Source organism: Chiloscyllium punctatum, chromosome 17 (genome assembly GCF_047496795.1).
Source record: "Chiloscyllium punctatum isolate Juve2018m chromosome 17, sChiPun1.3, whole genome shotgun sequence".
NCBI lineage: Eukaryota > Metazoa > Chordata > Chondrichthyes > Orectolobiformes > Hemiscylliidae > Chiloscyllium > Chiloscyllium punctatum.
Genome location: NC_092755.1, coordinates 24382276 through 24399834, shown reverse-complemented (window position 1 = coordinate 24399834; position 17559 = coordinate 24382276).

Here is a 17559-nt window from a genome sequence, read left to right as displayed (position 1 = left end):
TCCTCAGGCGACTGACTGTGTGGAGTTTGCACGTTCTCCCCGTGTCTGCGTGGGTTTCCTCCGGGTGCTCCGGTTTCCTCCCACAGTCCAAAGATGTGCCGGCCAGGTGAATTGGCCATGCTAAGTTGCCCATAGTGTTAGGTAAGGGGTAAATGTAGATGTAGGGGTATGGGTGGGTTACGCTTCGGCGGGGCGGTGTGGACTTGTTGGGCCGAAGGGCCTGTTTCCACACTGTAAGTAATCTAATCTAATCTAATCACTCAATATTTCGTTTTCGATCGTGGAGTTTTTCGTGGATGTTAAGTTTCTTCGAAATTGAACCAACTGCCAGTACAAACACATCATCGTCTTCCTGTGGAAGTACAGCTCCAAATCCTTTGTCACGAACATCGATGTCAACTTGATAACGTTTGAAACGTTTGATGTCGCTCAGACTGGTCCATTTGTTCATATTGCTTTCAAATGTTCGAATGCCTTCGACATTGTTCTGTCCTCCCAACCATTGTGCTCTTCTTCAGAAAATCTATTAACCATGCCACTTCACTCTGAGTTTTGGGAAGAAAATCTTCCAATAGAATCCGTTTGGTCTAAGAATCGAAGCTCCTCTTTCATCGAGTTTAATTGTGGAAATTCTTTGACAGCTTTTGTCGTTGCTTTCCATTGGATCAACATTCCGTGACTGATCCTTTTGCCGATGAAAGACACCTCTCCTTTTGTGATTTCAGTTTTGTTTAGGTTCATTACGTGTTTTCCTCTTCATAGTAGTTCACACAGTTCTGCCTGTAATACCATGTGATGTTTCCAGGACTTAATAACGATCACGACATCGTCCAAATATAGTGTACAGTCGATTAAACCAGCCACAACTGTGTTCCTGTGATTTTGGAATCTGGCGGGTGTGTCCTTCATTCCTAAGGGCAATACTTTAAAGTGAAATAGACCATTTGAGGTGACAAACACGGATTTTCATTTCTCCGCCTCCACAAAAGATACCTGCCTTTAACCACGCAGTAATTCAACCTTGGTGATGTAACAGGTTTGCGAAATGTCTTGATACAGTCCTCAGAATTGGATATGAGTCTGACTTTATAATGGCTTTGACCTTCCGATATTCCACGCAAAATCGTTGAGCACCATTCAGTTTGGGAATTAAGATAATCAGTGAACTCCACTCGCTCTGGCTCTGTTCGATGAAATCCTTGTTAAGCATGGCCTCCACCTCTTTCTGGACCTGTCTGGATGTTAAAGGGTTAAGCCTATAAGGGCGTTGTTTCATAGGAGCCGTAATCCCTTTGAGCACTTCATGTACAATAACATTAGTCATCTCCATTTATTTCTTACTTATGTCCTGATACAGCATGAACAAATTTTTCAAGTGCGTTCTATGCTTCTGATACAGTTTGTTTACTAACATATCCCACTCCTCACAGACTTCTTCATGTTTAAATCTCTTTGAGGCACATCAAAATCCACATCATCTGGATTTGATTCCTCACACCGAGGGCAGTAACAAACCAGTATTTTGCATTTCTTCTTCTCTTGTATAATACGGATTCAACATTTTCACATGATATAAGCAATGATTTTTTGATATCTGGAATCTTAACTAGATAGTTCATGTGACCCATTTTTTTCTCAATTTGATATGGATAATTAAACATGTCTTTGTGATGATCTCCTGTCACTGCTAAAAGTATTGACTCTGCGGTGCACTATTTAGGTGCTGCTAGTTAACTTGCCTTCTCAATTCAATGTCTCCCTCACCTCCGATTGTTAATCTAAGTGCGAGATTCCCGAATTTAGTGCTGTCGATGTTTCTTTAATTAATTCCAGAAGTCCCCTTACTTCTTGCCAGAATATTAACTCAAAGCGAGTGAACTGAGTAGATTGGTCTGGGCATCTACAATGGCGAACAATTCGAATGGGATACTTTTATCACAATCATTCGGATAATCCTGACAGAATGCTCGCAACATAGTCTTCAAGGTCTGCTGCCACCTTTCAAAAGCTCTCTCGGATTCAGGATGATATGCACTGGATTTAAAGTGCTGTATACCTGAGCAATCCACAGTCTGCTTAAAAAGCCGTGCAGTGAAATCTGACGCTTGGTCCGGCTGAATCTTTCCAGGTAGCCCATACCATGTGACAAAAGCTACTAAGTCCTCTACGAACATATTTGCTTTCATACTCCATCTCGGAGACACGTCCCTTATGACAAGCCAATACTGGTTCCCACTTTTAGTTCTCGGGAGTGGATCAGCATGAAATGTTTTTCAACTTTGCTAATTGGCAACAAAGGTGCTGGTTTTATTACTGACTGTGACTATTCTACTATTAGCCATGATGACACATACGGCAAAAATAAGCACATACTTGTGCATTCCAGGCCAGGACAAATGTTTGTGTATCTTATTATTCGCCTTTCGTACCCAAAGATGAGCACTTACAAGTCGTTCATGAGCGACCCGTACCACCTCCTGGCCATATGCGACTGGCAAGACAATCTGGCGGACTGCAGCCCTTTTCTCACCTGCACTAAACTGCCGTGGTCTCCATTTCGATATGAGGATTCTATCTTTCAGATAATAAGCATCATGAATATTTTTTGACTCCATTTCAGAGTACGCATCCACATGTATATAGATCTTTTCTCGTTTTGTCTTTATGTCACAAGTCCATTAACCTTTCAGGACTGAGCATATCTGTCTGATCCTCTGCCTGTTCAGGTTTTCCTTTTCCTGCACTGTTACGTCAAGCAGGGTGTCCACGAACTGAACCTCAACTCCTTCTTCTTTCTCTTTAGTATTTGTTTCGGACTGTGACTTATGATGGAGGGATCTGCTTGCTATACAACCTGTGAAAATACCAGTAGTTTTCTGTTTTAACTCTTAGTTTCATCGTCTTCCCTGGACTTCATCATAGCTAGAGGTTTCACTCCTAACTTGGAACCTGCTTAAACATTCCCAAATACGAACTAGATACCTGGAACTGACAATCCGTCATTCACTCTCCCAGTTATTTCTTAAACCTTGTGTTGGAACTCCAACCTGACCTTACATCATAAAATGCTAAATGTCTCTCAATCGACACTACAAATTACCACGCTCTCGGGTAACAGATCAGAAAAAGTGCAAAGCCGCTCATCTCTTGCTCCCAGCGACTGGTTGAATCCTGTATCACTCAAAGTTATAACGTCTTGTGCTTCTCCCAATGTCCATTCAGAGTAAATGTTACGCACAGAGGAGAATTCGCTCCAGGGGTCAGGTACTCACTTCAGACTCAACCCCTGCTCAGGTTGTGTACTGTACTGCACCTCTTCATCTCCTTGGGATTCCCTTTACTACTTCCACAAATGCCACTGGCTTAGCTTATTCTACCACATCTTTTCCCACAGTACCTTTCTTTAACAGCCAGTACTGCGACTTTTCCGGCCCCACTTTACCACAGTGAAAACACTTGAGGCTTTTCACCTCTGTTCCCTCATCATGTGATTCTTTTTAACCTTTGGTAAATCCTTACCAGGCTTATCGCCTCTGCATTTTGTGGTGTAGGATATTCACTTCTCCCAACTTCTGTCCCTCATAGCATGAAATTCTATCTGGAAGCATCTCTTATGCACCATCATGTATTCTTATGTAAATTCTGCTGCCCTTCTTACTTCATGAATTTCCCGTTCCTCAACGTGAATTCTTACCAGTTCTGGAAGTGAGTTTTTCCAACTCCACCAGCAGATTAATCTCTCTTAGAGCCTCAAAAGTCAAATCGCTCTTTAAAGTACGTACCCATCTATCTAAATGATTCTATTTAATTCTTTCGAACTCAACATAAGTCGAACATGTTTCCTTTTTTGTGCTTCTGAACCATTGTCGATAGGCTTCTCGCACCAATTCATAACCTCTGAAAAGAGCCTGTTTGAACTCTTCATAATGTCTTGACCCCTCATTTTACAGCGCGGCAAATGCCTCACTAGGTTTGCCTACCCGTTTAGTCAGAAGTAAAATTACTCATAATCACTCAGACCACTCCATCTGCCTCGTCAATTTTTCAAATACAACAAAGAAGGCTTCAACGTTTTTCTCATGTGGCAGAGTTTTGAGATATCTGTATATATTACTCCCTTCTCTTTGAATCTCCATCCTGTAAACTTAACTTTGCTGACTAAGTCGCAACTTACCAAGTTCAAATTCTATCGCGTTTTGCTCGACCCAGAAACTTCTCTCTCTTCCTTTTAACTATGTCTCTATTTCTCTTCTCCCTTTCTTCTCTTTCTCTTTGCTCAAATAAGAACCTTCTCTCTCTCTCTCTCTCTCTCTCTCTCTCTGTCTCTTATTCTCCCTCTTTCTCTTCACTTCTTCTGTCTGTCTCAATTTCTCTCGTTCCATTTGTTTATCTTCTAACGCCGTTTTACTCAATTGTAATTTCAGGTTTCCTACCTCTACTGTCTGATTCTTGAATACACCAGGTAACTTCCATGCAATTTCGGGTTTGCTATTGCACTTGGTTAAATCCAAGTCGCATTCATTAGATAAGTATAAAAGTAAGGCTATTTCTTTCCTTCTAAAACGTCTTGGGAAATTTAAGACTCATTTTCATATCCCATAACCTCGTTCGCAATTTTAAGACCCATTTATCTCACTCCTAATTCAAACAACCACAAGTCACCAAAATTAAAGAAATTATCTCACCGACGTTTCATCTAAAGATCTAGAATACTAACCTGAAGGTGTTTAAATCTACTCTGCTATTCTGTATCACAAATCTATTCACGTCTGTCCCAATCTGTTCCTATCAAAAGTCCGGGACCCAACTGTTTAAAATCTGGCGATGGGACCGAAAATTGGTACATATGGGAAAACCTCTTTGTGAATTTAAACCAACGACACAGAAAACATTCAACCCGTTTTGTAATCTGTTAGAATTTGAGAGGAAACATCTAATCCAAAAAAAATCACCTTTTAAGAAAAATCAACAACTTTATTCTTTGTGTCTAACAGAGAATATTAACTAACAACTACTTACAACTTCATTTTTTGAAGCCTGCTTTTTTTAACTCCCAGTTACAATATGAGTTTTTTTTAAAATCCCGATTACGATTTAATGAAAAACAATCATGTTTCAAAACCAGTTAGCTGTGCCGAGTTTCCTCTTAGATTTTCATCTGCAGATTCTTTCGCATGGTCAGACTCACTGTTCTGCTTTGCCAACGTATACATATATACATCTCAGAGAGCTGTTCTGCCGGTAGTCTGCACTTGTTGGTGGTTTGGCAGTTCTCCCTCAAGTGATCAAAATTGTCTGGTTTCATGCATCAAAACATTAGACCGTTTCACCAATTTTAGTCTTATCAAAATACTAAATTCAAACTTGATTGGACTTTGCTATGATGGGGGATAATTTAAACTGCTGGCCGAATATGAATTTGTTTTTCTATCATAGAAATCTAGGTTCTGATAGCTGTTAAAAAAATGTTACACTGTTAGCGACTTCAGAACACTTTGTGTTGAGTACGGCTGTTCTGCGAGCTTTCAAATCTCTTAAAGATATGATAGGTCTCGACCTTCAAGGCAAGAGCGGTGTGGACGCCAGTTCAGTGAGGATATTTTTGAAAGAGACGGAGAGTCTTTTATTTTCGCAGGGCCTCAATAGTTACGGGAGAAAGCAGGATTATGTGGCTGAGAAACATATTAATAACCATCAAATGTTGAAACAGACCTGATGGGCCTATTTCATAATTAAGCTCCTATATCTTATGATCTCATTGATATTGTGGGAGAAGCAATCAGCACAGAGATATAACAAATCAAATGAGTTGCAATACCATAGAGGAAACGTTCCTGGAGTATCAATGACATGGTTTTTGGATCGATACATTAAGAACAGAAATGGAGGAAGGCCATCGTCGATGGGATACTGTGTAATGGCTGGGGATGGGTTTGATTAGTTGAGTGAAAGGCTGGATTCTAATGCAGAATGACTCCAATAGCACATGCTCACTCGCTGTCCCTGCTGAGGTCAACATGATGGTTCCATCTTTTTAACATTGTCAATCGCCTGAAGCACGGTGATCGTCAGGTGCACAGGAAGGTTCCTTTGAGATCTACTGCCTGGAAATTGTTCTTGACCGGTTTTGCGACTATGCAAATGGATTTAGTCTTTGTGCATCCAATTTCCTTTTATTTTTTCTCTGCATGAGAACTTCTGATCACAAAGGGGTAAATGCATGGATGTTATTTTGGCAGTTATACCGCTAAATTCTCTCTCAAGTGCAGTGAAACAAAAGTCGCGTGGGCAGACAGGGAAGCGATTTTATATCTATCACAGCTTTGATTTCACCAGATTAAAGTTTAATTTTTTTGACGGATATCCCGTGTGTCCTGTTTTTCTTGTGGAATATTGAGTGATTCTCCCACAATAGTACACCGTGGACCCAATGCGACTTCATCTTCTCCATCAGCCTACCATGAGGAACCGAATCAAAATGTTTTATTGAAACACATGGAAATGACATCCAGGACGCTTCGCTCATTCATCAACTTTGTCACGTCCTTAAAGAATTCTATGAAGTTGGGAAGATAACTTTTCCAGCACTAAAGCATGTTATCTGTCAATGCTAACACCATTTTTTTCCAAGTGGGAATAGATCCTATCCAGCACTCTCTTCTTCAGCAGCTTCACTACCACTGACGTCAGAATCAGGTCTGTAATTCCCAGGATTATCCCTGCTAGCTTTCTTCAACGAGGGACCAAAATTAGCAATTTTCTAGTCTTCCGTATGCCCACCCATCTTCAAGAATGCTGCCAAGAGATCTAGTAAGACCCTAGCTATTTCCTCTCTTCCATCTGAACACTGTGATAGATCCCATTCAGCTCTGGGAACTTGACCACTTTAATGTCTTTCAGAATATGCATCACTTCCTCCATGCTTATTCCGTTTTGACGGAGAGTAATCAAACATCTATCCCTCCCATCTGCATCTGTCATACCGTTCTCCTTGATGAATACAGATGTAAAGAACTCGTTAATAATCTCACTGGTTTTCTCTGACTCCACGCATAACTTTCCTGCTTTGTCTTTAAGTGGGCTAACACTTCCTCCATTTAACCTCTTTCTCCTTATATATGAATTTAAAAAATGGAAAATGTTTTCCTTAACCCTGCTTGCAGAACTTAATTCATGACCCTTTTTCACCCCCTAAATCGTTCCTTTCAGATTGGTCCTACATTTGCGATATTTTTCCAAAGCTTTGTTTGTCTTCAGTCGCCTCGAGCGTATGTCCGCTTCTGTTGCCTCGGAGCTAGTCTCGCGATTTTACCTGTCATTCAGGTTTCCATAACGTTGCCATTTCAGTACCTCATTTTGTTTGAAAGAGCCAGCATTACGAGAAAAAAGATTCTCTTTAATTCTAGTTTTTAGGTGCACGGCAGGAGATTAAATCATATCATCATGCATACCCAGACTTGGTGGCAAATACTTTGAACATATGCCCACTGTTGTTCATATTGGAAAGCAAAGTTTGGAAAAAAAACTCTCAGAGCAGCATGGATCTTCCAGCTGCTCCTAGAATGGCAGACATAGTCAAATATTAATTATAGCTTTACTGCAGTTAACACACTCGTTATAGTCTATTTATAAAAGGTTAATTTTCTATATTGTTTTATTAACATACAAAAACAAGCAAAAAATCCAAAGTAATTTATGATTATATTCAAACGAACATTTTTTTTAAGCAAGGTGGAATATAATATTATTAGAAATGTATGTATACATTTTAAAAAGTTTCTTTTTTCACTGCAAATGTTTTATTTTTGTTTTGAAAACCAAACAGTTTAGAGTTAAATAAGAAGCTGTGCCTAGTCCTTTCTGTCTACTAGCCGATATCATATTCATTCTAATCCTGACTCATTAATCCTTGAAGTTTAATAAAGATGGTTATAGTACGTAGTTATGGAGCTGGCCTGACCCCTGCATACATTTTAAAGCTGATAGCTCAGACCATAACTTCGCCATTTGTTTTAGGCAAGTGTATCATGGCTATCCCCAGAGCGAATTAACTGGTCCGACTGCCAAGTTTTAAGCAATTGGAACTTATTTACAAAATTATGGAATAAACACAAAATACAATAACGGATAACTTATCCGATCAGAACTTGACAGGCTACACAGACTTAACAATGCTGTTCTAAACTATTTACAACATTCCCAAAAAAGAAACCACTTACTACAAAGAATAAAATGGCAAAACAATTACAGGTTACGATGTCAAAAGGACAGAAGGAGGGGGAAAGCGTTCAGGTTCAACTGTGACCCTGACTCAACTCAACCCCGAACTGACCTGCGCACTCAGAGTGCTGGCCACACTCGCTTGGTTGTACCAGGTCATCTTTAAGTCATTTGCATTACAAATTATTTGCTAGGTATAAACAAATGGGCCCCAATGATCCACTCAAACTTCAGACATGCTGGATCCTTGGGTTGGTTTGGAAATCTCTGAAAAATTCAAGGACATCATAACATTGTAAAAGGACCAGCTTTGCGACAATCGCCACCCCCCTAAAAATTGGCCATCAATATCCAAAGAACGCTTCATTCGTCAAAACCGCCCAATGTTTGTTTAATACTCTAAAACAACGTATATTCACTCACTGTAAATATGCAAATATGTACAACGAACTTCGGATTCAAACTGTCGTACACCCACCACTCCCACCACCTTCATCACTCATTCAGGTCTCGACTATGGGACAGCAATCACTTTTTCATGAACTGCCTCTTACACAATTTTCAAACTGAATGGATGTTACAACAGTCTCCACCTAAACAATCTTACATTTTTGTTTTCAATTCCTCCACAAACTTTAATGAGTTATGATTAATGTATAAAAACGTCTCAGATGCGTTGCTGGTCATATAAACACTGAAATATTCTAATGTTAGTCCCAAGCTCAAAGTCTCTTTCTCAACTGTCTAATATTTCTGCTGATGAACGTGCAACATCCTGGAGAAATATCCAATAGGTCTTTCTATCTTGCCGTGGTCTTTCTGCAAGTATAACCACCAATATCCACATCACTTGCATCCGTACTCACACTGAAAGGCCTTGTGTAACACCAGGCCAGTTGTTAACACAGCTTTGAGACTGTCAAATGCAATTTGTCAGTCCGCTGTCCACTGAAACTCCTTGCTTTTCTCTACCAATTCAGGGAGTGGAGCGGACACACTCCTAAATTTCGAAAAAAAAACATTGCATTACATCCACCCAATCCCCGGAAACTTAGTACAACTCTTTATAACGATGGAGTGGGAAATTACGCAATTACCTTCGTTTTTGCATCTCTGGGGCCATTTGTCCGTGTCTAATAACATTGCCCGAGAAGGTGACTTGGCCTTGGACAAATTCAGCTATGGCCAGGTCTATCACAATGAAGTCGATTGAACTCGTCTGATAAATGATGCAAATATTTCTTCCATGAGGCATGAAAAATCATCGTCATCAATGTACGCAAGAGAGTTTGGTAATCCGGCAATTACTATATTGTGATCTGAGAGTCTTTAATCCCAAACAGTTGGATTTAAAACTGAAACAGTCCATTTGGCGTTATGAAAGCCGAAAGTGCCTTTGGTTTCTGACATAGGTACCAGCCAGTATCCTCAGAGCAAGTCCAAATTAGAAATGTAAGTTGTTTGTCCTACCTTTTCAACACAATCTTGCAACTGCGAAATTGAATGTGTAACGGTCTTTGTAACATGAACTTTGCCATAGTACACACATGAACCTGGGTTACCATCTGGCTTTGGTACCATGACTATGAATGAGCTCCAGTCACTGCATACGCACTTCAAGTATTTCCTCTTGAAGCATGCGTTGAATCTACTTCCAAACGTGTGACAGCTTTAGATGGTTATGCCTGTAAGGATATTGGTTAATCGGAACAGCATCTCCTATGTCTATATCAAGAACAATAATATGAGTACTTTCAAGTTTATTTCTGCATATATACCTATATTTTAGTGACAACTCTTTCAGGTCATTTTGATTTTGCTCAGGAACGTAACTCAATCATTTTTCAGAAGTTTTCACAATTTACTGATTGTCTAATTAAAATTGAGGAATGTCCAATTCAGTATTGCATGAACTTCGTTTTTCCATCTGTGTTGTAATCTTTAACACCTTTTGCAAATGCTTTCCTTCCTTATCAACATACCATATGTGCTTATTCACATGACACACCCTGTGAGATTTGTTTCTGTTCTCACAAGAATATCACCTCATCAATCTCCTTTAGAATTGAAAATGTACACACAAACTTAGTTTTAAAGGTTCACGTATCAATTGAAGTAACAATATCACCTTAACCCCGAATGCAAAACTTCAATGTTTTGATTTCTTGCCCGTTAGCTATTTCTTTGCATGATGTCATTATTTTAAAATGCGGTCGAGCAAACTCCCCAGCTCTGCTTAATCACTCCATAAAATTTGACACAATATCCAATTCTGTGGTCCCTGCATTCTGACTTCCGAATTTCTCCTTAATCAATTTTAATGTTCCTCTCAATTCATGCTCAAACACTAATTCAAATGGACTGAATTTGGGCGATTCATTTGGTTCATCTCTGATCATAAAAGGGACAAACGGAATTCTATTATCCCAATTCACGGGACAGCCTTGACAATATGCCTCAATATTTTAATGTTTGAGGACGACTGTCTAGCCCTCCGTGAGATTCTGGATGGTATGCAGTAAATTTGAGTTGTTTTACACCGAAGCTGTCAAAAAGGACATTGAATACTAGGGATGTGAAGTTTGAACATGGATCTGACTGTTTCTTTGTTGGTAGTCCGTTTCTAACTGCAAATTTGAGTAATTCGTCAATAATTCTTTCAGCTGTAATAGTGCGTGTTTGGATGGCCTCTAGAAAACAATTAATACATGTATTATTGTTCAGAAATAGTGATTTCATCTTTTCGTGTGAGTTGGGGCACCGAAGAAATCATTCAGGACTCTTGTAAAAAGATCCTCAAATTCTGAATCGGTAGGAAAGGTGCAGGTTTTATTATCGCCAGTGGTTTTCCAATTTTCTGGCATGCATGGCATATCTGACAAAATTCAACTGCGCCCTTCTGCAATCGAGACCAGTCAAACTGTCTTTGTACTCTGGCCTGTGCTTTCCTAACTCCTAAATGACCTCCAGGTGGTTGCACATGCGCCACTCACAGCACCTCCCTTCCATACCCCACTGGCAAGATAATGTGATGAATACATGCCCATTTGTCATCATGTTGAATATGTGATTGTCTCCATTTCCTCATTAAGACATGATTTTTCAAATGATAACACCCAGAGATATATCCAGTTCCTCCCGCCCCACTGTATATGCTTTTTGATACCAGTGCTTTAAATGTTCATATTCCTCACGTAACTAAGTTAGTTTAGTTGAGTTAAAATGTGTACATGGTCACCTGTTTGTTCCTGTTTTGTCTCAAATAGCTAATCAAAGTCTCTGTTGATGCGACTTCAGTTTCCTCATCTGAAGCCTCTCCATCCAGTTTCAAATAGTGAATTTGTGACCTTGTGAAAACACAATCAGGAAAGATTCCAGAATGAGAGCCCCGCCTTGCTTCAGTTTCCTGCGTCTCCACTGGCTGTTCAACCACAGTAGGCAGCACTCCAACTGGTCAATCAGCTATATCATTCACAAGGACAAATTAAATTCCTGGAGATGAGAGACTGTCCAGTTCTCCTAACACAAATTCTCAAAACTTTCTGGACGTTCTCACCTCACGTGACATAATGAGCGTTTTTTTTGTCTTAAACGCTATCTGTTTTTCTTTTCCCTTTTCCTTCAACTAAATCCATTTGTTATTTTACTATTTCCTCTGCTAAAACCGTTCTCTTTCTTTCTCTTCTGATTTTCATCGGATTTCAAAATGTTTTATTTCTGGATTTAGCTCAAGCTATTCTATTTTCATTTGAGGTTGTGCCATCTCTACAGATCCTGATGGATTTCCAGCAAATTTAAAAGCTGCAATACTGCCGCAAACCTCCCATCTGTCCTCACATTTGGAATTAACTTCAATTCCAGCTTGTCTCCTAATTCTAGAAGTTTGGTCTTATTAGGTTTTTGTGAAAACCCCAATGTCACTGCTTCCACCTCCAGAACGTTCTTGCTGACTGAAATATTCATTGCTGACCGAAGATATCTTTACTCAACCAAATGAACACATGAAATAAAAGACACTAACACCTACCACTCGCTACCTAAATCCTGCATAGAATCCACAATGTATCATGGACCAGGCCCGACGCCTGAAAACATTTTTACTCTGGAAGCCCTTGCCGTAACTTATCTATTTGTTGAAATTAACTGTATAGTGTGTACTCCTGGAGTGAATTAGCTGGTCAGACTGCCGAGGTTTAAACAAACAGAAATATTTCTGAAGAATACAGAATGAAACACAACGAACCGAAAACAGTATATCAGAACAAACGATCCTCTTTTAACATAACAGACTACCCTGCAGTAATAACGTTGTTCGAAAGTACGAGCAAAAATCCCAAAAACGAACCCCTTTGCACAAAGAATATGCATAACACACAACCAACACTTGTCAGAAGCGCAGAAGGAGGCGTGACCATTCAGTTTCAAGTGACATTCTCTCAAAGAACTCCCGAACTGAAATGAAATGCCCAGCTCCAGACGTGTCCATGCTCCCTTGATTATAAGTGTTTCTTAAGGCGTTGAAAGCTTTCTGACTGTGGCATTATCTTTTGGGAATAAAAAAACGGACCCCTACTTATCATTCATCATTTTAAAACATGGGTCGTTTAGTACCTCGCTGAAAAAAAAAATCAAGGATAACATCACCTTGTCAAAAGACCAGCTTTGTTACAGCATGTTACATTTGCCTTTATTTAAGATACAACCTTGACTTATTAGAACTCCGAGATGAATGTCCAGCGAAATCCACACTTCCTGTATCTCATCAGGACAAATATATCCACTGTAAATCTATTGGTAGGAGCCAGTTCCAGTGAAGGTGAGCTCAGCACAGTAGCAACTTCGTGATTGGTTTTTGTCGGGGGGATTCGTGGTGTGGGATTCACACAATTGCAGCATTGAAAACGGAAAAAAACCCAGAAGAATCATCTAGCCAGTGATAAGAAACATTCATCATTCTCCCTCCCGACGAACGTCACGACGCAAAATGGGAATGGAAGATGAGACCAATTGACAGCGATCTGGATTTGTGGTGCTGCAAGAGCACAGCAGTTCAGGCAGCATCCGAGGAGCAGGCAAATCGACGTTTCTGGCAAAAGCCCTACATCAAGAATACAGGCAGAGAGCCTGAAGGGTGGAGAGATAAGTTTGAGGAGGGTGGGGGTGGGGAGAAAGTAGCATCGAGTACAATAGTTGAGAGGGGGAAGCGATGAAGGTCATAGTTCGGGGGGAGGGTGGAGTGGATAGGTGGAAAAGAAGATAGGCAGTTAGGACAAGTCATGGAGACAGTGCAGATCTGGAAGCTTGGAACTGGGCTGAGGTGGGGGAAGGGGAAATGAGCAAACTGTTGATGTCCACATTGATGCACTGGAGTGGAAGTGTTCCAAGGCGATTAATGAGGCGTTCTTCATCCAGGCGTCTGATGGTGAGGGAGCGGCGGTGAAGGAGGCCCAGGACCTCCATGTCCTCGGCAGAGTGGCAGGGAGAGTTGAACTGTTGGGCCACAGGGCGGTGTGGTTGATTGGTGCCGGTGACCTGGAGATGTTCCCTAAAGTGCTCTGCTAGGAAGCGTCCAGTCTCCCCAATGTAGAGGAGACCGCATCGGGAGCAACTGACACAATAAATGATATTGGTGGATGTGCAGGTAAAACTTTGATGGATGTGAAAGCCTCTTTCAGGGCCTTGGATGGAGGTGAGGGAGCAGGTGTGGGCGCAGGTTTTGCAATTGCTGTGGTGGCAGGGGAAGGTGCCAGGATTGGAGGGTGGGGTTGAAGGGGGCGTGGACCTGACATGTAGTCACGGAGGGAACGGTCTTTGCTGAAGGCGGAAAGGGGTGGTGAGGGAAATATATCCCTGGTGCTGCGGTCTGTTTGGAGGTGGCGGAAATGTCGGTGGATGATATAGTTTATGCTAAGGTTGGTCGGGTGGAATGTGAGCACCAAGGGCGTTCTGTTCTTGTTACAGTTGGAGGGCTGTGGTCGAAGGGCGGAGGGGCGGGATGTGGACGAGAAGCGTTGGCGGGCATCTTTCACCACGTGGGAAGGGAAATTACAATATCGGACGTCATCAGCCATGCGTTTGCTGCAGCTCCCGTCTCCACTGTGATTGATGAGGTCACTTCCTCCCCATCATGCCCACACCCACAGCCACTTCCGCTCCTCACAATTCCTCCTGCACCATACTTGACATTACTTCTGCCCCTCACATCATCGCTCATATCACACACTCATTTTCTTCTGCCCCCGCCACTGCCCTGGTCTCCACCACTTCTGCCGCCACCAACGCTACTCACCTGCATTCTGCTGACACACCCACCAGGAATCCCACTGTCACCAACCCCGCCCCCGAACACTGAGGGGAGCACTCCTCCAGCTCATGACTCCATCCCCATTCTCCCCATCGCACCCACTCCAGTTACAGGCTGTGTCCCCACTCCCAGCTCCATATCCACACCAGATCCCAGCTCCCAGCCCTGCCGAGTTTTCACCATCCCTCCAGACATTCCCCTCACTGAAAGCGAACGATCAGTCCTCAGCAAATGACTCAACTTCATCCCCCTCCATCCACACATCATTGAATTTAATACACGCTGTGACGTTGAACAGTTCTTCTGCCAGCTCCGCCTCCAAGCTTACTTTCACAAGCAGGACTCCCGCCCACCTTCGGAGGACCCCTTCGCACACCTCCAACACACTGCAGCCACCAGGACACCCCGCACTGGCCTATTACCCGCCCTCGACCCCTTCATTTCCAACTGCCGCCTGGACATTAACCGCCTCAACCTGTCTTCCTCCCTCCCCGACTCCAACCTCTCACCCTCACAACGCGCAGCCCTCCAATCCGTCTGCTCCAATCCTGACCTCACCATCAAGCCAGCAGTTAAAGGGGACGCAGTGGTACTCTGGCACACTGACCTCTACACCGATTAAGCCAAACGCCAAATCGAGGACACCTCTTCCTACCGCCACAACGACCATGACCCCACCCCATCACCAAACCATCATCTCCCAGACCATACAGAACATCATCATCTCAGGAGATCTCCCACCCACAGCTTCCCTCCTCATATTCTGGGAACCCCGCACTGTCTGGTTCAACCTCCTTCGCAGGATCCACAAGCCTGACTACCCTGGCCAACCCATTGTCTCAGCATGTTCCTGCCTCACTGAACTTATTTCTACCTACCTCGACACGGTCCTATCCCCCCGAGTCCAGCAACTCCCCACATACCATCGAGACACCACCCACGCCCTCCAGCTCCTCCAAGAGTTCTGTTTGCATGGCATCCAATGCCTCATCTTCACCATGGATATCCAATCCCTCTACATCTCCATCCTCTATGACCAGAGCCTCCAAGCACACGGTTGCTTCCTCACCCGATGTCCCCAACAGTACCCTTCCACTGACACTCTTATTCGTTTTGCCGAACTTGTTCTCACCCTTATCAATTTCTCCTTCGAATCCTCCCACTTCCTCCAGACCAAAGGGGTCGCCGTGGGCACCCGCATGGGCCCCACCTATGCCTGTCTCTTTGTTGGTTACGTCGAACAGTCAATCTTCCGTAATTACACCGGCACCACTCCCCACCTCTTACTTCGGTACAGATACAGGGAGAAGAGAAGTCAGACTCCGGGGATAGTCTGGAATTTGACTGCAATAGATCAAAATCAGAGAACAGTACCTTCGTATGTTGGAACAATGCATCAAAATTTGAGAGCAGCAGACTGCAATGTTGCAACAACGGATCCGAATCTGAGAACAATATACTGGGAAGTTACGAAAGTGGATCCAGATCTGAGAATACCAAACTGGAATGCTGCAATAATAATAGACAGCAGTTTATCCACGGCTATTTCCTATCTTTCCTAGGTTTGGTCGACATTATCAGATCGGATATTCGGTGCACTGCTGATTATTCCATTGGGCTACTATCCCATTCTCGCTACTGTTGGTGTTTCTGATATGTTTCTCCATCACTATTAATTTCTTAATCCCAAACAAGTGTGGTGAACTTCTTTGCAATTTCATTATCTTTCTCTGGCAAAGATGGAAAAAAATTGCCATCAGTTCCAATTGCAAACGACATTTATAATCACAAATTTGCGAAAAGCCCACACCACCCCGCCTACGCCTGTCAAACATCTGAGAACAGGACCAGTCGCATTCCCAAACACAAATTTCAGAGGCCTTGCTCCGAAATTCACTGCTCCACACCCACCTCCAGATGACACCGACACAGTCTGAGAGTAGTAATTTCATTGGAGTCGTATTCGAGAGGCGCAGGATAATACATTAAAAACAATGTTTCACAACCTCTCACAGAAGAGTAGTAAGGTCACTGGAGACGTAATTAAAAGGGCAAGGTTATTCCACTAAAGGCACTGTTTCACATAATCGCACCAACGTTAGTGGCACTGTGTCAGTGTATTAATGTCGCTGGAGGCGTAATTCAGACAGATTTTTAATCGAAAGATTCAGTTTCGCATCGTCCTATAGATGACAGTAACATTATGTCAGAGTAGCAATGTCGCTGGAGGTGTAATTAAAAGGGACAGGTTATTATACTAAAAACAGTGTTTCCCATCCTCCCACAGTAACAAGGACATGGTGTAAGAGTAGTAACGTCGCTGGAGATGTAATTTCGAGGGAAATGATATTACCCTAAATTTTGTGTTTTGCATCATCACATAGATGACAGTGTCACCCTGTCGAAGGAGTATTAACGCTGGACATGTACTTCAGAGTCCCGGGCTATTAAAAGAAAGGTACTGTTTCACTTCTTCCACAGGTAGAAAGGAAACAGGTCAGAGTTGAATGTCGTTGGAGACAAAATTCAAATGGAACAGGTTATTACAGTAAATACATTGCTTCATATCCTCCTACAGATCACAGGGGCACCATGTCAGAGTCAGGATGTTACTGGAGATACAGTTCAGAGGGAAATGATATTTCACTAAAGGGACTGTTTCATAGTATCCCACAGCTGATATGGGCACTGTGTCAGAGCAGTGACGTCTCTGGAGATGTCATTCTCAACGACAGACTATTGTACGAAAGATACGTTTTTATCATCTCCCACAGATAATAGAGACACTGTGTCAAAATAATAATATCACTGGATATGCAATTCATAGGCACAGAGTATTGCACAACGGACTCTGTTTCACATTCTACCACAGATGACATGAGTACGTAAAATCAAACGGCAGTAACTGGAAAGAAAATCGAATTGCACGAATATCAACCATAAGACTGCCAGCATTTTCGCTATTTTTCAATATTTTTCACTTCTATCATTTGTAAATTAGGATCAAGGCCTCTGAAATTTGTGTTTGGGAATGT